This window comes from Dermacentor variabilis, chromosome 11 (genome assembly GCF_050947875.1).
Source record: "Dermacentor variabilis isolate Ectoservices chromosome 11, ASM5094787v1, whole genome shotgun sequence".
In the NCBI taxonomy this organism is placed as follows: domain Eukaryota; kingdom Metazoa; phylum Arthropoda; class Arachnida; order Ixodida; family Ixodidae; genus Dermacentor; species Dermacentor variabilis.
The window spans coordinates 43,925,377-43,948,962 of NC_134578.1; the positions used below are offsets into that span (position 1 = coordinate 43,925,377).

At 43.5% G+C, this 23,586-nt stretch overlaps 1 protein-coding gene across 1 annotated transcript in view; it reads left to right on the plus strand.

The window, feature by feature from the left end:
• Nucleotides 1–9,390: 9,390 nt before the first annotated feature.
• LOC142564927 (uncharacterized) overlaps nucleotides 9,391–23,586 on the plus strand; it is a 180,716-nt gene continuing 166,520 nt past the window's right edge. Inside the window, exon 1 of the mRNA XM_075676134.1 lies at nucleotides 9,391–10,050. The gene's annotated coding sequence lies outside the window, so the exon portion shown is untranslated. The remainder of the gene's footprint in view (nucleotides 10,051–23,586) is intronic.

The following is a 23,586-nucleotide window of genomic DNA, read 5'->3' on the forward strand; positions in this document are numbered from 1 at the left end:
AGCAACATAATCTTTATTTGAAGGACCGGCGACATTTTTGAGCAAGTTGGTAGAACAAATAGAAACCTTTTAGCGACTTCGAAGTTCGGAGCGTTGCAACGAAAATAGCCTTTTACAACTCGCTTTATCAAGGCGAAAGCCTTAAATGCCTCGTTGCGATGGGTCATACCCAGAAAAACGCGGCGTCTAGTCGAGTGGTCCAAAAAAATATCGCTATCAGCAATTGCTCATACCCTCGCACGCAAACACGTATGCAATGGCTCATACCCTCTTAAGGCAGAGGCTACAAGCACCCAGAAAAATGAAGCGAACAGTGCTTACAATCATTGAAATCACCCATAGAACACGCAGAGCAACATACGTTTCAATAAAGAAGAAGCTCAAAACTAGCACCCGAACCATCAATAGGCATTGCATACACCTTTGGAAAGTATGCTAAGGCCGAGGATGCTCGCCATGCGAGAAACGAGGTAGGACGTGCAAAACAATGGCAGCAAGGCGTTCGACCGCGAGTGCTGCGTTGCCCTGCGGAGAGGATCAAACATAAATCGAAAAGAAACGTCGTTGGCGAAAGTGTGACCCCGCTATGCGAGCGCGCGAAGCCCCAGCTAAGCGTGGAAAACTAGCCGAGGAAGCCGAACTGCGAAAGCAGCAAGTCGGTGGTGCGAGACGGCAGCGTGGAGAGGAGGCCGAAGCTCGCAGACAACGGCTTGCCACACGTGTACCTTACACTACGGCCCTTTATGTGTTAGAGGAAGTCTGACTCCTCCAGTCGTACCACTAAATGCGTCACCATGTGCGCAGCAGCCTTTCACCTTCACGTGTTATAGGAGCGTAACGTGCTGCCGAATTTTCATTCTAAGGCTATAATTGAGCAACCGAAATTGGCTTTCCGGCGAGTAAGCTCTGCAATCATTATGAACCAATGGTTGGCTTCCGAAAATTTGCACTGCTCCGAAAAACACGTAATTGTTATATTGCTTACGGAACCGACCGGAATGTCGCTTAACGCTCCGGGTATGACACTTTTGCTCAAACAGTTTGGTGGACACTTAAAAATGTTTGGTGATATTTAAAATTCGACAGGCAACAAGTAAGATAGGTCGACTTAACATATATACGGAGTGGCAGCGTCCTTTCAAGTACAGCCTAAACACACTGATTTCTTAGCGCATGCGTTTTGGGCAGATCAGTACTGCGCAGAGCCTTCAGGCAGATCAAGATGTGGACGCGTGATATTAGACCTGGATAAAGCTCACGTAATTGTCATCGCTGTGTTAACATGCCTCCTTTAGTGAGATTTCGCAAGGTCCCCACATCCTCTAAAGTTGGCAAAGCTCAATGAAAAACTTAACATTCTCAATCCATTCCGCAGCTGTACGCTTTTGATGATTCTTTAAATTGAATTGATTGATTTAAGCGTTAAGTCAACAGAAAGAGCTGGTGGTTGAAATGGATATTGTATGTATTGTCCAACTGTAAATTATCTTTTTTTGTTCCCGCCACCAAAACATTGGCTTGGTGAGGCATACGATTAACTACGGAGGCCATGCTGAACTTAAAGCAATTAGCAAACGAAGCGCCCACCTCTGGAAGACTTCAAAGCTTCAGGGCCCCCTTATACATTTTTTCAACATGCGCTTCTGTTTTAGCCATAGTTTAGTACGAGCATCAAGAGCCGCAACTGTTTGACAGCGCGCTCTAGCCCATTCAGTGAAGCAACGATTAGCTAAGGCATACTTAATCGTACTCACACGTACTCTTGCTCTTTTCTTCTAAGCGAACAAAACGCGTCAGTACGCACTGTATGCAGAAACAATACGTTCATTTCATATCAAGGCGGAAAATTTAAGACAACCCTCCGAGTCTATATCAGAAGGGGTTTTTTGTCAGACGGCAGTCTAGCACCCTCTGGCCATTATTTCTAGCATTATTTCAAGGGAAAATTTTTGATTTCTCATTGTGGTATTTGTATTATCAATGTCTTCAATGTGTTTTCTCATGTTTCCCGTTGATTTCCTGTTCAGAAATATTCATCTTAGTTATACTGTGATACCGAGCATCGAAATCCTCCTAAGCCATCAATATTACTGCTGCTTTTGTTACCTGGGTGTAAAGGGCAAATCAAGCTTATAAATAGCAGCTTTTTCCGATTATTCTCACCGCTACCGTTCATTCCGCAGTGTAAATAAACCAAAGAAAATAAAATGAGAGACGCGTTGCGCAAGACAGGATGGAAGCCTTAGGGGCATGTAATCCATACTTCAATTGAAAAAAAAACATTTAGGTAGTGGCTTTCAGCTAGTATGTAGTCTTCCATTTTCAAAAACTAAATGTCAGCCGCACGTGCTCATCATAGTACCACTCGTGGAAAATTATCATAGCCATAAACACATTGGTTGTCAGACATTTCGGCATACAACCAAGTCTTGGCAGCCTATGTATAAATCACAAATTGTAAGTGTAGACGCTGAAATCTCAGAGACAAGGCAACGAGAAAGTAACGCCATAAAGTTAAGTCATTTTAGCACAAATGTAAAGAAATGTCTGTATTGAATGAAACCCGCAGAGTCCGGTCAAGTAGCGTGAACCAAAAATTGATTAAGTGGCTAGGGGCTTCTTAGGATTCACGCGAGAGCATCGATCACCGTGGGAGCAGACGGCAGAGTGCTTGCTTTCGGGCTTTACCAAACCGTTTTTCCTTTTCTTTCTTTCTTTGTATCAGTGTGTATGTATGTATGTATGTATGTATGTATGTATGTATGTATGTATGTATGTACGTACGTACGTATGTATGTATGTACGTACGTACGTATGTATGTATGTACGTACGTACGTACGTACGTACGTACGTACGTATGTATGTATGTATGTATGTATGTATGTATGTATGTATGTATGTATGTATGTATGTATGTATGTATGTATGTATGTATGTATGTATGTATGTATGTGAATGTCCGGCGTGCGCGAACTTCCTCTCTGTTTTAAACGATTGACTGACTTTTCAAATTTATTTGAAGGACGTTATCAAGACGTCATGCTTTTAACCTAGTTTCATTGAATGAGCCAATAAAATAAGCTATGGCGTGAAAATAAAGCTGGGGCCTGTGTTGTTCCAACGCATTTAACTCGGTACAAACTTCACAGACGTCCATTCTTTCAAAAGCTTTTATCCACAAAGGCGTTATATAGCCGCTGGAGGCGGCAAGTGGCAGCCCCAGCAGCGATATCCTGTATTAAACTCACGCTAACCGCAACTGCCGCCCTCAAATTGAAACCGCAAAACAAGATCCATAACGTGCAACGAAAGGTTAGCCTAATGGAGTTGGTTTAATGCAGGCATGGGCATCGCTGGTGAGGGTGCTCTTTGTTTTCTTTTTTCGCGACCGCACAAACTTGCTCGACAGATACCATGACGAGCACCGATGTGCCGGCACCGACTCGGCATCGAAGCTGTCGAGAGGATAAGCGGTAACGAAAGATCTGCTCGCGCATAACGATGGTCCTCAGTTGACAAGTACGCTGGCCAGACGCACAAACTTACTTACACTTACAAACTGTGCACTGCGCCACAGTGCGTGTTTCAATGGTGGCGCGCTGCTACGTGGGATAGAAAAAAAATGTACTTCAAGAAGGGTGGTCGCGTCGATGGGATAAATGGATAAGACCCATTATATGGTTGTTTCGGGCGATGTTAGCAAGGCGACGCTGCTTTAGAGTTTATATAGGCTTGCTGGGTGACTTTAATGCAAATATTGTAATAAAGACTGCACTCACGCCATCATTCGCAACGACTCGAGACAAAACAGTATTCCATCCAAGCGACCAAGGAGAGCACTGTATCCAGTGATGGCTTCGTTTTCTGATCGCACAGGGACGCTCAGAAGATCTCAAAAAAGGTTTCAGTGTTGGTCTTGACCCTGCATTGAGTACTTTATTTTAGTTTATTGTTCTTAAAGCACCGCGGTCGAGACCACACGCTATGAAGCAGCAAAGTGAGTTGGATAAAAGCGGGCGTGGGCGAGTAAGTTCCAGAGCGAGTGCCACTAAACTCTACCCACTGGTAAGCTGTGAAAGACACTAACGGCCAAGCGCACTCGTTCAAAGTGACACTAAGGTTGTTTCCCTGACAGAGGTAAAAGCCTTGAAATGGGGGCGCCTAAGAATCCTCTAATTGCTCGGATGAGTCGCACCAACAGCTTGCACCCAACAGGTTTCGATCATGTTCCCGGCAAATTTGCACCAAGGATGTTTTTGTACACACTGCCAAACTCCACTTTTACGTCAAGTTCGCAAACCATTTAAGTTTTATTGGCTAACACGAGGTCTGTGCCCTCGCTCGACTGGCTAAATACGGCAAAACACTGCAGCATGTGAAAATGCCTACAGGCATATCGCTTCAATCACAATTTATACCGAATACATAATATCAAATTCATACTAAGAATTGTTTCAATTGTCATTGAAAATATTGTAGGATGTATGCTATAAGAAGTAGATATAAACGCTACTTTAAAGGAGGATTATTGGGTTACTTTCACTATTTGCCGTTTGTAGCTTTGCTGCCTATTCATGTGAGGGTTTATTATTCTAGTACTGAAGTATATGTTCAAATATTTGAGGTATTCGCCAATTTCGCCTTTTCTTGAGCGTGAAAGATTGGGCTTACGTAAGGTGCTTGTGACGTCTCTAGCCAATCTGCTTCGGTTTACTAAGACAATATAATGCGTAAATTTCAATCCTTAGGTATCAGTGACAAAGCACCAAGCAAGTTTCATGTTTAAAAGTCTGGAAACAGTGCTTGAAGAACATCGCTAGGCTCTGGCAACTTTCGCCCCATCAATGAGAAACAAAACTAACTACAAATGCCATTGCAGCACTAAAAGAAGATGAGATGTTGACATTCACTGTAAGCGAAGCCAATGGAGACGCATATTACGGAGGAGGAGAGTGTTGGCTAGGCGATTCCTTCTTCTTGCCAAACTACAGGCCATTGATATGCCCCAGTGTCTCCTTTCAACTGAGTTGTAGCAACCTGAAATTTTTATGCCGGTCCTTCAGTGCATCATTATTCAGGCAATGCTTCTTTTGAAGCTTGCTCAGCCATTTCAACTTCTTTTTAGCAAGCAAGGGACGACGATAAGTTTCTGTAGTGAACTGGACTTCAAACAGAAAGATCAACGAACATGTCCAAAATTTGTAGCGGATGTCGTAAAAGGCATACTTAAAAATATCTAACCCGCAAATGCAACGCTATTGGGAGCCTAGTCATGATCTGGCATCAATAATATTGCGAAGGTTTCATTTGCTCATTCCTCGCAGTTTATGGTAGGTCAGTAGGTTGCTACCTTACCTGGTTTAGGGATTCTTCAGTACCAAGAAAATATAAGTATCCAAGGTGGGATGTAGCCTCTGACTCAGAGCACAGCAGCCCTATGCACGAACCATTCGCCCGTGATCGCTTTCTGTTTCTTCATTTCCGGAAAAATTCAGTTCACATAAATACGCGCAAGCCAAATCATAAAAAGAATTGTCACATAACTTCGGGAGGCTAGATCGCCATGCTATAACCTTGTTGAATTAAAACCATTTCATATGCAGAATAGTTTCTATACATGGCACCCACTCTGAAACATATATCTTATGGCCTTTTAGAAAAATGATTAGAAGCTAGAGAAACTATTCCTGAACAGTTTTTGCAGCAACGTCGTTTTGGTGAATAAACATCGAGGACCTCCATAAACTGTGCAGGCCCCGTAACATTAAAGCAACAAAATGTAGACCATTACCATTTCCTACTCTTCAGACCATTATTGCATGTTAGCTTAATGACAAGTATTTCTTGAAGGAGCATTGGATGATGTCCTAGAAGAACCTCTCTTCACAAGAGCTGCGGAAAACATATCCAATGTCTCTGAATTTCGATAAGAAATGTATACCCGAAGGAACAAACAGGTCTTTCTATTCCGCGCATGTTTTACAAGTAACATTACAGTCTGTAACTGCACAAATTGCTTTCGCACCTAGTGGTACAAAACTTTTTTCAGCACGTCTTCGGACATTTTAGCATTGGCCTGCTAAGTAGAAAAAATAATTTACAAGAACAACCAAGGCAGTATGTGTGACTTGGTTATACACCTCCTTACCAGATGAGTTGATTACCTAACCGTAAGAGATGACCAACCTCTCGGTAATATCTACGGACGGTTCCCGGCAATCAACAATCAACGGCAAGACGAATTCAATTCAAATATTGCTATACACAAGTGCATTTGATATGCAATGCATACAAATGGGTCCCGGCTATGCTGCCAAAAGAATGTGTCTCACCAATTGTTCCACAAGCAAGCTCGCCACAGCAAGCCCTTCATCGCGGAAGCGCCAAAAATGTTTAGTCCAGATTGTCCACTTCCATCGTGAACGCCAAATTAACACGGGAAGAACAGCAAGCAGGTTTTGAACGTCTAGCCACGATCAGTGTAATAATTGTGGAGCGCACCAAAGCTTGCTTACAAGAAACAAATTACAAGCCGTTACATGCGTGAACATTGATATATAACAGCCATACCACTTTTCAACATTAGTTGGTAGTTCTGGCGTTTGCACCAGACACTACGGGTCGGTATTATTATGGCGCTGAAGCGGAACTCCCAAGTACGTCAGCTTTGTTGTGACCCTATTTATATTTAGAGATTTTTTTGGAGTCACTGCCCACTGTCCATGCCAAAATCCTCGGTATTTGTGCCAGACAACATTCACTGCAACTAAAAAAATGATTCACATATTTCACAGTTTTAATTTTATTATTGAGATTGCTAACAAAGACTGATAAACCTCCCGTATACACTAAGACCCATGCTTTAGGTGAAATGAGTTTAAAGTTATGCTCTAACGTTGCTGAATACTGAGTCAAAAGCACGCATTAACGGTTGCAAAAAAGTGGCAATTACGGGCATTCCTGGCTGACATACCGTTTTAATTCAAGGAAATTTACAGATGACTAAATAATAATGAGTCTGGTTATGCATTGGCAGTACGCGACGAAATAAAACCAGACATCGACCACAGACGTTTAATTTGTTAACGAGGCTCCCGTGTTGGAAGCAAAACGTTGACGTTGTTTAATCTTTCGTGGTCGGTATCTTGTTTTACTTCACACCGACCCCATGGGATTCCATCAAACTTTGAATTTCGATGACTATACGCTTCACATACCCCTTCGAGTATAACTGGATCTGCGTCGGCTTGTTCAAAACTGGACATCAACACCGCGTCAAGTACTTCTCCAAAAGCATTTTCTAAAACTTACATATACAACAAGGGACATTTCTGTTCATGCCATTTCGAGATTGCAACACACTTCACGCTTTATTAATTTTTGACAGAATCGTCGTGCCCTGAATTCCCGCACGTTTGGTGTAGACCGATAATTTCCCCAATTTGTGTCTGCATACCACACATAGTATAACTTAACCATTGTTGGTAGCAAAAATTATGAAGATTGTTCGGCCTCCATTGCGCGCATGTTTTTTTTTCACATCCCGATGCCCACTGGCTCTTCGAGACGACTGGCACGTGCGTCACGTGACAAAGCGTAAACTAGAGCACGTGCGCACATGCCGGCTTCCATTCAGCCACACACACCGTTATCGCCGTCTTTCCATTGCGTAGCGAGCGGGAACGTGCCACTTTCTCCAATCCTTGTTCTTTGTTATCTTTCTCTTCCCACTCCCCTTCCCCTGACGACGCTTCGCCATGCTCCCTCACGGGTTGCAGCATCAACTTCTTTCCTTTCTTTAGATCACTATCATCACCAACCTTGCGTTGCTTTAGCGAACACCTTGGGACGCTGCTTTAGACCGCAACCGCCTCCATCGGCCTGAGCCCACGTTTCCTAATGATTTCTTCGTAGCAGGTCACGCTGCGTGGACGTTGTCCGATATCGTATCGCCTTCGTGATCGGCTGTGATCGTAACGAAACAGGCTGTAACGTATCTTCTCTGGATTTAAAAACAAAATCGCATAATGCAGTCATAATACTGTTGTCGCCGTCATCGTTCCCTCTGTCGTGAAATGCAAACCCGAAACATGCTCACAACTGGTTGCTTTGCACAAACACGTCGCTCCATCTCATAACTCTTCCAAGGACCCGAAACGAAACTAGATATCCAGTTTCCCGAACAATGCTTTGCATAGCATTGATTCCCGCAGTGCGTGGGATCCGTATAATTTTCTCTGACAATAATTGTCCGTCAACTTACACAGGTGGAAATTTCTCACGCAGAAAAATGTTTCAACCATTGAGCTAGTGTAAAAGAAGATAATATTAACGACTACCGCGGGAATTGTTCCACTTGTGGGTAGTTGGTGTAACAATCTAGCTGTAGATTTCCCCTGGGAAATATGCTAAATTATTACGAAGACATCCATTCTATAAACAAAAACTACTAGATCTTGGCAAAAAGGTTAATCACACACGCTAAATTACAAGCAAAAGTAAAAGAAGTTTACTTCATGTAATGCCTCATCGTTGGAAGTGAATATGTGATGATTGCGGACAGAAAATCAGAGTAAAAATATACCGTAAATTAGCATACTATAACCAACGGACGAAAAAAAAACTGTTTTCAGAGTAAAAAATATTTAGGTTAACTTTACTTACCGACACTAAACAATCGTACTGCTTTGTAACAAACCTTTGAAGAAATACCACAGAATAAGTAAATACGCAAACGCTATGCCTTCGTCAGCATTTCATGAATAGAGCACGGACAGGCTTCCTAAGGTCACCTTCGTGGTGAAAGGGCACTTCAATCAACTTTGTCTCGTTCCACACTCAGGACAGCAGATGCGACGGGCTCGGACTACAAAATGCACTACGATCGGCTTAGCCCGTAACTTCGTCGCGCCGTTAAAGCGTTAGCTGACGAACAAAAATGCAGAGCCCATTTTTTCATTTGAGTAGTCAATTACCATACCAACACACCAAGACGCAAACCACACGAAGCACACGCACGCTTCGGCAAAAAAATACAAGCACGAGACAGAAGCTGCCCACGCCGCCGACGGTCTAGCGCTGTTTTTACACAACGACGCGTCCATGTGTCCTTAAACAAAAGGCGGCTGCGTACGGACAAAATAAAGAGATTATCAGCGTCGACGCAAACGAAAGACCAAGGCGACGTTGGCGGCGGGCGCCCTGTCTAAGCACAGACGGCGCGCGGGGAACCACGCGATTTGGCATTGGCCGGGCGCTGCCGATCGACCAATGGCGGCTCCCCATTAGGGAAAGCCAAAACTCTTCCGATTGGTCGGCCGCCGTGGGAGAGGGACCGGCCGCAGGTACAAAAGGCAAACGGCGCGCAAAAGAGGACGCGCTCGCGACAACGTTGTCGACGACGGCGCGTTTGTTTGGGCTTTCGGTGCGGCTTGGAATTTGCCCAAAACCACGAGGGCGAACACGCTACCGAAGCCCTCCTTGTCTCATCTCCAGGCGGTCCGCGCGAGCCGAGCTCAACGCATCCCGATTTGCGTAGCCCATCACACGATACGGCGGCCACGTTTCGGGAAGAGCCGGTGCCTTCTCTCTCCCCACTGTGGTCACCGAGACTCCCCCATTCCCTTCGAAGGAGGAGCAGGACGAAGGGAGCGTTTCCTCACGAAGCACCTGTACACTTCAGTGATCCGGTACAAGACGGGAGTCTTTGTGCCGCGCCGCTCGGACTGGCGCGCATTTCAACAGGTGGCTGCGAATTCCGGCGGCACGTGAAGGCTTAGGCGTTAGTTTCGAAGGAGAGAGAGACCTTCTTTCAAGTCCAGAGGGAGAGTTGGGGAAAGGAAGACGCGCGGCTGTGCTGTGTGTGGTTTTTGTCGTTGGAGGGGAAGCCGCCCCCCCCCCCCCACCTGCTGTACTTTCCAAACGAAGTGCACCTCTCGTCAGGCTTGGCTGCTGTGACTCAACAAAGGGAACGGCGCTTCACTCCGGCTGCTTTGGAGAGAGCGTTCTGACTTGGCTATCTTGGCGCTGCTCCTGTATATCAACGAAAGGTAAGCTGACAAGCGATACATCTTCGACGTAATTCACCATCTCCGTCTAAAACGACCGCGTTACATACACAAACGGGGACGCCTCGTTCATGTCAAGGGTATTTTTCTCGTCTCCCGGAAGTTACCTAAATTGTTTTCACCCGTGTACATAAAATTCATCCTGCATAACAATACCTTAAAGCTCACCGCATATAAAGGCTCATGTTGTGACACACGGCATCGTAAGCACCGCTTAACTGCAAAACAATCATAATAAGCTTCATGATATGTTCATTGCTTTATTCTACCGGCAAGAAATAGATCAATCGATCATTTTACATTGCAAATGTACAGTGCGAAGGTTAAGCGTGGACGAGACCAGTGAGAAGGACAACGAAGCCTACCAAGTGAAGGTGTTTTATGAGTGCGCCGAGTATATACAAGGAAGTGAAAGTGCCAACTGAAAGAAAAACGTTACGTTCAACCTTCACGCTGTACAGTTACGAATATGAAGCTCCAAGTTGCACAATCAGCCATCCTGTTAAATCATTTAATTAAGCTACGTTTCTTACAGGGCTTTTATTAGACACTGGCTCCACAGAAGGCCTTCGAGCTGATACGACAATCGCCACAGTGATAAGCAAAAAGAAAGCATCTCATTTTATTAACGTCTTTGTCTTCACGATTGACAAACCTTTATTTCATGTCGATAAAGCGAGGCGGTGGCCGGTTCAGATAAGCAATCAAGATTTACATATATTTACTGTGCTTTAACATAACATCGATCTGAATAACAGATTGTCTTGATTGAAAACTACGTATTTTGATTACTTGTTCTACTAATCAAATAATGTGTAAAGTTCTACCGAGATAAAGAATAGTGAAGATACCTCAGATAACGTATTCCTAAATTATTTGTCTTGACGTGACTACTTATGTGCACATTGGTTACGTCACACAACAAAAAGAATAGAGCCTATCTGAAACAGCACCCGACGTGACTGACGACGCCCTTTTGATAAAACATTTCCTCTGTCTCCTTTTCAATGAGACTAATACGTTGTCATATGGCTGTGTTTGTCAGCCAAATAATGTTCAAGTATTTCGACAGCACTGGCACAAAGAGCACGCTGATTCATCGTTTTCGTGGGATATTTTTGATGTTACAAAATAATGCATTGAATTAATGTCATTGCAATATATATAGCCAGACGACAATTTGTCAGCTGCGGTAGTTTACGGACGGTTAAAATTGTTTGTCCGGACTGAAGCCTTTGCCGAAACGCTTACGCTACGTAAACGGTTGCCTGTATTCAGAACACAACCTGGTCGTGTTGAATAAGGCAATCATTCAGATCACCGAAACTAAATCAGGGCTCGGACACGTGAGTGAACAAAGGAGAGACCTCTAGATAATGTTTCTGGCATACCTACCTGCGCAGAAAGAGTCATCTGCATGTTTAGAGTCAGGCAGTTGCGTTGTTAAAAGTTGGCAATACTACCAGCCCCAGACATGTAGCGCTTGTAAAGCAATATGCTGCCACTAAGACGCCGCCACATGTTTCCTCGGTTCGGTGATATCTGCATGGATCACACAAAGTTCTACCACAAAAGTTGTGTTGTCTGATATCAGAACGTCGCCCCGTTAAACAATTAACTTGTGCTTGATAACGCCCACCAGATCAGGACTCCACTTTCGTTCAAGAGCTGCACAACAGTATTGAAAGTGCTGTCTAGCAACTTTCCGCGAAAAACGTTTATGTTTTCGGCGACTTTATTCTATTGGTGGTCGATTGGTTCCGACTGCCACCTACCAATCGAGCTTCGGCCGGATTCGTCAACTTAGCGTTCATCATGTTATAGGTAGTGCCTGAGTGCACACGAAGCTTCAATGTCCTGTTTCCGTTATCGAATATTGTTCCTTAAACAAATGGCCTTACTTCTTGCCTGGACGGTTTCAGTGACCACATCTTATTGCGTTTGCAGGTTAATATTCCGTTACCACTTGCAGGCGCCATGGTAATAAGATCCGTGAATATTTTTAGACTAACTGTTTTAATATGAAAATGATCTAACTACGATTTACACTGGTACATTCCTACGCTCTTTTTCTTATCGTTAAATTAATGATGACTCAGGCTCAATAAAGGTACTCATTTAGCATTAGTTTATAAGTACGTTCCCCTAATTACAGTCACTAATGATAAGCCTAAACCTTCCTTAAACAAGCATCTTCGTACTTCATGGAACCGAGATAAACTACGGCATAAACGAGCTGAAAATTCGACCTGCACATGTGCATGGGCTTTTTATAAAGACTGTCTCAAGAAGCACTGCGGCGAAATAACCTCAGCTAAAAACAGGTATTACTCATATGATATACCATCCCCTTTTAAGTCGGAGGCGAAAAAGTTTTGGCGAAACATTGCTGCTGGTCGTCTCGCCCACAACGTAACGCTCTTCAATGATGACCAGACCAGTCCGATCAACAATATTGGTTCCAGTTTAACAAGTTTTTTGCATTAGCATTCACCGTTGAAGATCATTCCCGAGTGCCCATTGTTTACGGTGTTGATTTTTGATTTATGGCTCCAATTAACATTACGGTAGAAGGCATAACAAAACTAATCTCAAAGTATCGCATTCATCAGGTATAGATGAGGCAAATCCCAAGGAACTAAAACATATCTTCTTAATCTCAAGTCAAATCCTATGCATCATTTTCATGCATTCATTATCATTTGGACCACTGCCGAATGACAGGAAGGTTGGCAACATAGTTCCTGTGTTCAAAAGTGGTCACAAGAGTTCGTACTAACTAACCTACATCTGTTGCAAAATGCTCGAAGATATAACTACATTTATTATTTTTAACCACCTCGAGTCTAACAACTTCTTTGTGAATCAGCACTGGTTCAGGCAATCATTTTTGTGTGACACACAGCTACTTAAATTCTCATCTCACTAGTATGCTAACATGGATAATACCTTCAAACTGATTGTATGTTTCTAGACTACTCTAAAGCATTCTATGGTGTCGCTCACTTATGGCTTATTTAAAAATTATCTGCTCTCGGACTAGAGCCGCAAACGCTACCTCGGATTCATAATTTTTTTCCATTTAATTGGTAGTTACCAGTAATAAATTCTTCTTCTCATTCTGATGTGACCTCTGGCATATCACAAGAACCATTTTGGGTCCGCTGCTTTTGTAGTTTACGTCAATGACTTACCCTCAAACATTTCCTCCGGCATGCCACTGTTTGCCGACGATTGCACTATACATATATAAAAATTCTTGATGGCCACATCGGCCGTCAAAGTGATCATAACTTAATCTATTCCTGGTGTTGTGATTGTCTAATGGCTCTCGCCTTGTGAAAGTGCAAAAATAGTCTAATTTTCTTGTGAACAGTCTAATTCTATCTTTTGTGCTCAATAAACAGCTGCCCAGTGGCTCGGTCAGTCATATGAGTACCGGACCTAAACCTCACGTCTAACCTTTAATGAAAAACCTATATCGCAAGAATACGTCCCGAAAGATCACCAACAATGGGTTAGTTACGTCGGAACCTATGTCACCCCCCTGCCAGCACACTCCAATTAGCATAATTAACCATTGTTAGTCTGCAGCTTAAAGCGGACCAAATAAATTCGTCTAAAGAATATTGCGAGCAATATGTGAGGAATTCGTTATCTGACAAATGAAAAACAATCTACTCGATGGTTGCGGCTCCGTTCTCATGAATGGAACACCACACTAAGTTGTCTGTGGTGCTTAGGGGTAAAAAAATTCGAACGAAGGTTGTCCGGCCAAGTGTGGGCAACGCATGGATGTCGAAAACGGAAGTACCAGAGGGAAGAGTAACATCGCTAGGACACTAGACTATCCATGACAAGTTAGAAAAGCGACTATGCATTTAGAAGTGTGACTAGTGCTCCTCGACTCTATTCGGTCATCCGTGGTGAAATTGATGCACGGCCTTAGCAAGTTGACGCGGTCAAGCCAGCTCATACTCAGAATGCGTTTGTGCTATCAACGCCAAGGTGCCAAAGCTCGGGCGTAGAATCAGTCTCGATGGTCCTCCAGCGCAACAGTGCTGCTGAAATGCATGTGCTCAACCATCTCTGTGAATACCTAGTATATTAACTGTTTAGATAAATCCACTGGCAGTACTAAATAGTCAAGCCCCAGTTCATGCAAGTAAGGAGTCTTGTATCCGGTAATACTAGAGGTAATCAGTCTATGATAAAATAATTCATATTACAATAAACAAAAACATGTCAGACAAAGCCTGAGCCGGAGACATTGCTTCTGCAAGGAAAATTGCCTTCCTTGGGAGACTTGCCTGTGGTTTACTCCGTACCGAGGTACAGTTGTCTGTCTATTGAACAATGCAGGTCTTCTTCTTTTTGATACTCATTTGTAGAACGTCACGCGTTTTTTATTAAGTTGGTGCGTGTTCTTAAGGCGAACATTTCCCCACTACAAACACGTGCGAGCCTCCTCAATCATTCGCACGGCTTAAAAATATCCCTGATACATCCACCGCCCGGTAGCGTTCATTTCGACCAAATCTCCTTGCCCACTATTTTGTGTGATATTTTGCCCCTTTGACTTGCTTTTTCTTTGTATTTTGTTTATATACTCGCTTCATGATGCACGAAAAGAACTATGAGCAATGCCGGCTCGCACGTCTATAATATGATGGCTGCTTTTAATACCGGCTCCTTGTAATACTTCACGTCTGTGCCTTTATTTCATGTCTGATAAGCTCAGAAAGTGGTTTCGATTAATATTGCAGAAAGATGTGCTCGACGCTCCCATCTTCCTAAATTTGAACGTATTACCTTGGCTTTGTGTATGCGTTTGTCATCGAGTCGAATTCCTAAGCTCCTCAGTTGTCTTAAAAAGTAACTATGCTCCAACACTGCACTCTAAGGTGCTATATATGACGCATAAATTAGTTCAATAACGACTAAGTATTTTAAGTATACCTTTACTACACCAACCCATGTGACAACCTCCACCGTCCGCATACATGGCTTCCATTATTACCTCACTTTGCGTCGCCACAGCGTTGCTGCTTTTATCTCGAATGATATATAAAGCAAGTTGCCGACGTATCCTCATTCACTTATTGCACCGTGCCACTGCACCTTCTATTTGGCCGAATCTCTATGTATAAGAATAGGTGCCAGTGTCCCTGCAAGCCGCACAGCACCTTACTAAAGGTTCTCGGCCAAACACTCGTTTGCTTTGCTTTACGCTCTGAATGGGCTTTTCTTCCCTCAACATTTTCACGAGTTTTATTCTATCGAGGAGTCAACATGCAGCATTGAATTGCGTATCCTTTGTGGCAGTACGCGCTCGTGTACGGATAAACTCATATCCGCTTTCAAACTCCGCAATGCACTAGTCATTGTACACTGAATCCTATTACAGTTCACGCCCTCCGATAGATTGAGCGGATAATGTCATCCGACAAAAAATTCTAAAGGTTATTTTTCATTGCCGGCCGATAAGCTCTCGAGCAGCGTATTGATTCGAAGAGCAACGCACCGCACAAGGACTTACACCATTGTGAAGTCGGATTCTTCGTAAAGTACAGTTCACGCTTTGTTCTGTTTACAAGCTCTCACCACACAATAGATTATATCTGTGCAGATGCTCTGTGAAGTGTTTTTTTTTCTAAGCATTACTGCCACTTTAATTATGAGAACATAACTGGGAAGCAAAGAGACGTTTTCCAAGTGCTTGACGTAATCCGATTTGTGCTCGAGCAAAACAATCTGGAGTGTGTCTTCAAAACGATTACCGCTTAATCTGTGTCGAAACTCGACAAAAGGCAGCAAGAGTTTAGATAATGCTGACTTCATTAGCTCTCTCTGAAATGTATGTTCATTGTTTTTTTCGTTTTAACGAAATTGGCTGCGTGTTCGCATTGGGCCTAATTTATTCTTTCATTTCATATCAAGTTAGCAACTACTTCTTTTTAACTTCTTCCGAACTAATAACCATGATTAGCGTCAGTCATCTGGTCAGACTTAAATTTTCGGCTTCAATTATATAGGCACTGCCACATTTATCTATATGACTTTTTCGGTGTTGCATTGTTACCCAAACATCAGTATTTGCTCAAAGATGATAGGCTTTTTGTGTCACTTTGGGCGTTGTTCTAGTTTATCATTCTGAATTGATCTGTTTCTCTAAACATTGGGAAAATATGCGTAAATGTATAAGAAACCAAGTAATCGCACTTTCCTTGAGGACCCCTTCTAATGTCCGAAATATCCAAAGCAACTTGAACCAACCAAATACAATGAAATGCCTTATTTTCGAATAAAAAGCAGTATTAAACAGGTTTTTCCATAACCTCGTACATGCATTCATACGCCAGAACTAGGCCACACCGCATCTATTCTACCTATTTCCTGCATAATTTTAGTAACATGTAGTGGTACATATTGCAGTGTCTCGTTGCTAGCCTTCATGTGAGCCATAGTGATTTTCAGTGGGCCTCTCTTACTGAGTGAAATGTCTATAGTAAGGTGAATTCAGTCAGAGCTTCCATTCATGGCACGCAACGGTCTTTTTTGTTGTAGTATGTAAAGTGCTGTTTGTTTCTGCGTGACAGGTTTTAGGGACACACCACGTTGTCACCAGTGATGCAGTACACGACACTGAGTTAAGAGGCATATAGTGAAGTTTATTGTCATTCGGTTAGAAACTGCAAAAACAATCAATCGTTAATTCATTTCCAGCATGTCTTATTTTTTTTTCAAATTGCACTGCTTCAACTTTCCTTGCTTTCAATAGGCCAAAGTCCTTGCGCAAAATATAATCACGTCGTTTTCGTATCCGCATGGCAGACAGTTCAGCATGTTCTACCTCAAATGTAAAATCAATTACAATCTTGTCTTCCGGAATCATGCCGGGAATTCAATATTACGCTATCACTGCAAGTGCTCCTAGCATGCAAACTAGGCAGCAAAGCAACTTCGGCAGAAGTTGAGTGTTTGAAATCACCGCGTGTTCTACATAGCAAACCGTGTCAATATTACGCACAACCGCAGGAGGAAACCAGTTTCCGTCAAGCCTTCTGCTATGCAAGCCATGCCCGTTGAATGCGAGACTTCAGATTAGCATATATATGGCACTGTCGTTTGTTTGAGCCCCCATATGCGTCTGTCAAACCGTCTGTGACAGCATGAGTTGAAGGGGACTACAATACGACAAAATAACCTTCTAGTTCTTCGCGCAGGGCAGTTGTGTTACGAATCTGTCGAATGCAACGTTAGCTACCCTCGTTAGCTGATCCATCATATGCGTGTGAGACATCCGTATAGTATGTTTATTGTGTTACCTTCGTCTGAGTGTTTTTGATAGCAGTTCCATTGTTCCAAGCACCAATCACCGCACAAGGCGCAGAGCTTCGAAGAATCTTGGCTGTGTTGAACTGTTCTTTGATCAGCCACAAGTCACAAAAGGAGCCCAACTGTGTGATATCGATCAAGCAATATTGAAGTACGCCTATTTGAGCGTCCACTGATAGTCTTGTTTCTTTAAGAAGCCAGGCACGGTCAATACAGACTTAACGAAAATTCTGATCTACCTTAGAACTTGAGGCGTTCTTTGTGGCTGATGATGCGGCACTTGGTCAATTAAAAACTTGTTGCTGATTGTTCCCTGGTCGGAACGCCAAAGCACGTAATATCAGGAGCGAGGTCAGCACATTTCGTTTCATTTTACAGTCGAGCATCTTTACAGAGAAATTACCTATATAACAAATGACTGATTAGGTTCCGGCTGAATTATTATCTGTCGTTTGTATTGCGAACGACATTACAACGAAGGCCACAAAACAAGTTAGCCTGTACAACGAAAAAGTAGAGGCATCCCCGACGGCTAATTTGATCCTTTACAACGAACGCCACGTAGTGGTTCCGCCACCACCCTTGGCAGACGTCGTCAAAGTGCGCTCTGCGCATGCGCTAATGGTTGCGCTAGCGGCGCAGTAGAAAAGCGGAGGTGGCCGCACTTTCGCCAGTTATATCCCCGCCCTGGGTGTCCAGTCTGCAAGTCACGCAATGCTGAAGCCGACATCCCCCACCTGCGGTGGGTTTGCCCTGCGTTGAAACCGACGAGGCTCCGGCACCTCGCAGCAGTGGGACTTTCACCGCATAATCCTAGCCATTACGCTGCTTGGATGCAGGGACATCATTGTCGATCCCTCCTGGACTTTATTAGATCAGCAAATATTTGTTCATTCATTTCATCAACCTTATTCGCCCGCATCCCATACCCCTGTGTGTCCTGAGGCATAAACCCTCGCATTAAAAAAAAGGAGCGTCTATATGTCAGAAGTAGCACTGCTGAAGAAATCGCTCCGCTCATAGGCTGCTTGTTTCAGCTGATCAGTTCGAGTGAAGGCTGATGAATATCTCGCAGTTGATGACGAAGCGATGACGTAATTGTAACTGACGACCGCCAGCGTCTTGAAATCCACGGAGGGCGGAAAAGAGGCAAGTGTTAACGAAGGCAGCAGCGATGAAGATCCTGCAAACGAACGAAGGATTTCGACGGCAAGGGAGGCGACAGTGCCATTCGAGAACCAGCCGATTTTAATTTTTTTTTGCCTATCTCCTGTGTTTCTCAACTAAGGATGCTGGGAACGTCGGTGCAGTTAAAGTTAGCTACAGTCGCACATTATGCTCGACAAAGTGGGGACAAAAACAATTCGCTATTCTCTTAAGCAACTCTGTCATTCATGATGACTAAGGGTCTTCTTTTGTTCAACATGCTTAGCCTGCTGTAGAAGGAATGGGACGGTGCGAGTGTTTACAACGAAATCACCGGCTTAACGAAAAATATTTGGACACACGATCACCTTCTCATCAAGGCGTTTGGCTTTGTTTAATACCTAATTAGACGTCTGATGTCCCATATAAGAGTGGGGGAGGATCTTGTATACAAGTAGAGTAGCAGTGTTCACACAAGTTTAGGGATCAATAGAACTGAAGCGAAACCTGTCATGGCAGAATATAAACTGATGCAACGACGATAAAGAAGTACATTGCAGGAATACAGCATTGAACTGTATGGAAATAAACGCTGACGATTTATGGTAATCAAGAAAAGAAAAGCCTAAGATAATGTTTACATTTGCTAGGTCGCATTATCAATCTCGGATAATTATTCCGACTTCTTCCGTCAACAAAGAAAAAACAGCGCCTTCGTTAGAGAAATCCTTAGGGGCATTTTACACGCTTCCCTGTGAGCCTTTGCTTAATTGTTTTAATATAGCTGATACCCACCTAACATAGCTTCGAAGTAAGTAAATGAACAATAGCGTAAACTAAACAGACTAATGTTAAAAAATAGCAGGTCTCCCTAAATCACAGCAATATGTATAAGAATACCAGTGTAGATGCTATGACTAATAAAGCAAAAATGCACAAGCGAACCAACGAACGAATAAAGTATTTCCGTCTGCATTGTTTCAAAAATTGTTTTAGGATGTCCACCGCTCAACAACCATTATAGAACACAAGGAGGCAAACTTAGCGAGGTTGAATGAACATCTCGAGTTAGCGCACCTAAAGCACCACACCATCGAATATTCAGGCTTAGAAAACTTTACCTCGGAGCAATTAGGGCTCTTGTAAACACTTGTTATCACCAAACTTCGTATTACCGAGCAGTATGAGGTATAGGTTGCCGTACAGCACCTACAGTACAAACACTACGATATCAGAAAGGGGAGTGTTCTAGAACATATGAATGCAAACTTAACTAGGTTAAATACCATCTCGAGTTAGCGCGCCCAGCGCTGTACACCATCGAATATTTGGGCTAAGAAAACTTTACCTCGGAGCATTTCGGACTCTTATAAACATTTCTAATCGCCAAACTTCGTGGTACCAAGACGTGCGCTGTAAAATTGCCACGCAGCTCCTACAGCACTAACACGACGACATCAGAAAGGGGATGGCATTCCTTACCCATGCAAATTTCCTGCGCGACGCCTTACTGAGAGAGATTTCTCTGTCTACAGTAATCCCCACGAAGTCGAACACATCGAAGTGCACACGGACACCTAAAACCATCCGAAACACTAGGGAGAAAACAATCGCAAAAACGGAGCGGAAATGAAAATCCCTCGCATTAGCGACGAAGGTGGACCCATTTCGCGCGTAATAGCAGTGGCTGTTCTATTTATGCACATGCCAGGGTGTGCAGGTTGTTGCCAGAGGTGCGAAAGGCTATAATTGGAGCAAATTGCTCGACGCTACCGCGCACAATAGCACGTATCTTCGGGCACCGCGTTCTCCAGTCCGCGCGGGTTCGGTGGTGCACTTCATTTCCCCCCAGTCGGGCGACGAAGCGAAATGCAGCGCCACCGCGCGACGTAGTGCGGTCTGTGCCAGCGGAAGCATGGCACAACCACTCAGCCTGCTCGCGCAGCAGTGTTGTTTTGTTCGTCCGCCAGGCGATGTGGCCGTTTGCGTTCTCCCAGTCCGCTTTCCTTCATTAGATATTTTTTTCCGGATTTTTTGCCCACCCATCGCCGAGGGTAGAAGTCAATCGATGTCTGCTTTCTGATTTATGCATAGGGCCAACTTTCTCGATGACCGAGAAGGAAAGTCTCTCCTGTTGTCCGGTAGGTGGACAAGGGGGGCGCCGGGCAAGGACGTCGAGCTGTGATCAAGACTTCTGCTGGCGTCTCTGTCGAATGGTTGTTCACGTGTCAACATCGCTAGTATATATATATATATATATATATATATATATATATATATATATATATATATATATATATATATATATATATATATATATATATAGCGTTTTTTTTTTGTCGTAAATGATGCCTTCGAAGAGAGCTGAGAGCAATGAAGGCCGCTCCAGCAAAGGAAGCCCATTTCTCGATGTTGGCACACAGATCCCGCCATGAGGACCCCCAGATGTAGTCCCGCGGGGTTGTCCTTAGGAAATGGGGATCACGTGGCAACTTTGACATCAAAGGAGCGGCACCAGGTGGCCCCTGGTTTCCGCTCCTCATCACCAGTGTATTACAGGCAGTGCGTCTTGCTTGCTTCCGTTACAAGTCGTCGTGGCCAGCCTGCATCACCGATGCTTTATTGATCGTCAAGTTCCAGCCATAAGTTGTTCTGAAACGCCATTTACTGCTTATATATCAAGGTAGGCACGCCACTTACAGTGTTGCGTGTACTCTGGTCTTGGAGCATGTGTGTTACTGGAGAATGAGGAAGATAATACGATAGATTATTTGACGTTCATGTGTACTCTCTTGGCGCAACGAAAAGGCCAAAGATGGTGCAAATACGGAACAACCTCATGTCGACCGACTTCATTCGGTTCTCCGTATTTTGTTGCACTAAACTGTACATATAATGGATGTAGAAAATAAAATATACTAAAGTTTCGGTTTAATCTTTTCAGGACTATATTGGCGACTTTCACACAAAATATTATCCATGCAGCCTTGACATGTTCCTTGCAAATATACAATTTGACTATGCGCATACTATTTATAGTGTTCATTGCTAGTGTGCCGCATTCCTATATGTGGAATAGCATACAGGAGTTAGGAATGATTCTGAAATTGAAGGTTTCTTCAGTATAAAATTAACCATTTGTCTCTCTTTGTGTGTGACACAAGCTGTTCTCAGCAACTTGGCATTATCCGTGGATTTGCTGTTAACAGAAGGCCGCAGGGAACTCCAGAATACCGCCTCATACCTTATAGTCTAATACATTATGTTCATCGTGCAGTATTTGCTACTCCTTTACTTTTCTTACAAAAGATACGAGGCCGCATGAGAAAGTCGTTGCTCCTATTTCTAATTAGCCAAATTAGGTACATACAGGTAATAGAGATATGCTTTCTATTCTGGGTACGTTGCACTATTTTTACATATTGTCCCCAAACCAGTTCACACATTTGGGCGATAGTAGCACTGAATTTGATAAATGTTGTCATTCAGTGATGCACCCAGCCTCCCCGAACGCTCATTCTCATGCAAGTGTTCACGGCGTTTTGCGAGCTCACTCGACCCCCACCTCACTTTTTTCAAAGCGAAACACCTTTCCCTATACGTGGGCTGCAGTTCCTTCTGGATTTCGGTGGGCGTTCGTCCCTTGCAGGATAAGAAATAAATCACACTTCTTTGATCGTACGCCGTGGTCGTTTGAAGCATAACCGCCTTGCCGCGGAGCTATCGGCAGATAAGGCCGGGCCGGTTGAAGAAAGGTCCACCGCTGGGAATGGATATGTTGACTTCGCATTGACAGCCGTAGTTTGGCTAAATCAAGAGAGGCCAAGGACTGTCTTATTCGCTCTCGTAACTAAAAAAAGACAGCGGCATGTATCAGCCCTGAGCTTCACTGCGAGAGCCGGTTAAAATTCCCTAGCAACTCGTCTCTTGCTATCACCATCCGCGATTAGCCATAAGCAATCCAAGCGTTTCACTATAACGGTCATATCCCGAATTAGAGGCGGGTGGTGACTGAATGCTCGAATGCATATGCAAGGCATTGTGTATCAGGGACAAAATACTAGGAAGGAACCAAGTAAGCGCTGCTGGCATGTATACCCCAAAAGGCTTGTGTCATGCGCGCCGGAATTAAAATTTTATTAAAGTACGTAGTTTTACGTAAGCTTATTGTAGCCAAAAAAAGGCTGCGGTAGGGGCTGTCGGGAGAAATTGTGAAACAGTCTTATGTAGGCATGTATGCCGTACACTTCGCCAACAGCTGTTCATTTTCATTTCGACGTGTTTGTCCAAGGGGCTCGAACCGCCTTTCAAGGTTGATAATCGCGGGTTGTGCAAGTCAACACAAAGAAGTGATGGCAGAAGGTCACAACGCCTTTTCAACTATACGAATGTGTTTGTTATGCTGCATCGAGTGAGCATAATCTATGCTCCATTTAGAAAACGATGCTGTAGAAGTGACGCAAGTAGTGCGGTCGTGGAAGTATCGCCTTGCGCGTTTCACACTGCACTTTTACTGTGATCAAAATCATATCGCCGTGGTGTTCCGCATATATACTTCAGTTAAGTAAGCTATATATTTAGCTAAGCCCTATATTCAAAGTAGGTGCTATACTTTTCAATGCAAATATTTGTTCATTTATTTCATTTATTTATTTATTTATTTATTACAGAACCCACAGCGCCAGTGTGGCATTACATGGGGGGGGGGGCAGGGTCAAAGAGTATATACAACACACAGTACAAATCATCTCATAATAAATGCCAAATAATTTATGGCACAACATGAGTCAATAACAGAATATGTAATCTTAATGAAGAAAAAGAAAGATACATCGTTAGACAGCATTGGTCCTGAGAGCATAACTTCATTCATCAAAAGAACATGTTATAACAAGGAAGAAAAAAATGCATCATTAGACAGAATTGTTAGTGTCATGCGGTAACCTGTTCCAGTTCGAAATCGTCCTGGGGAAAAAAGACATTCTTAGCATGTCGGTTTTGCATTTTATTCCTCTTAACTTATTCAGATGATCT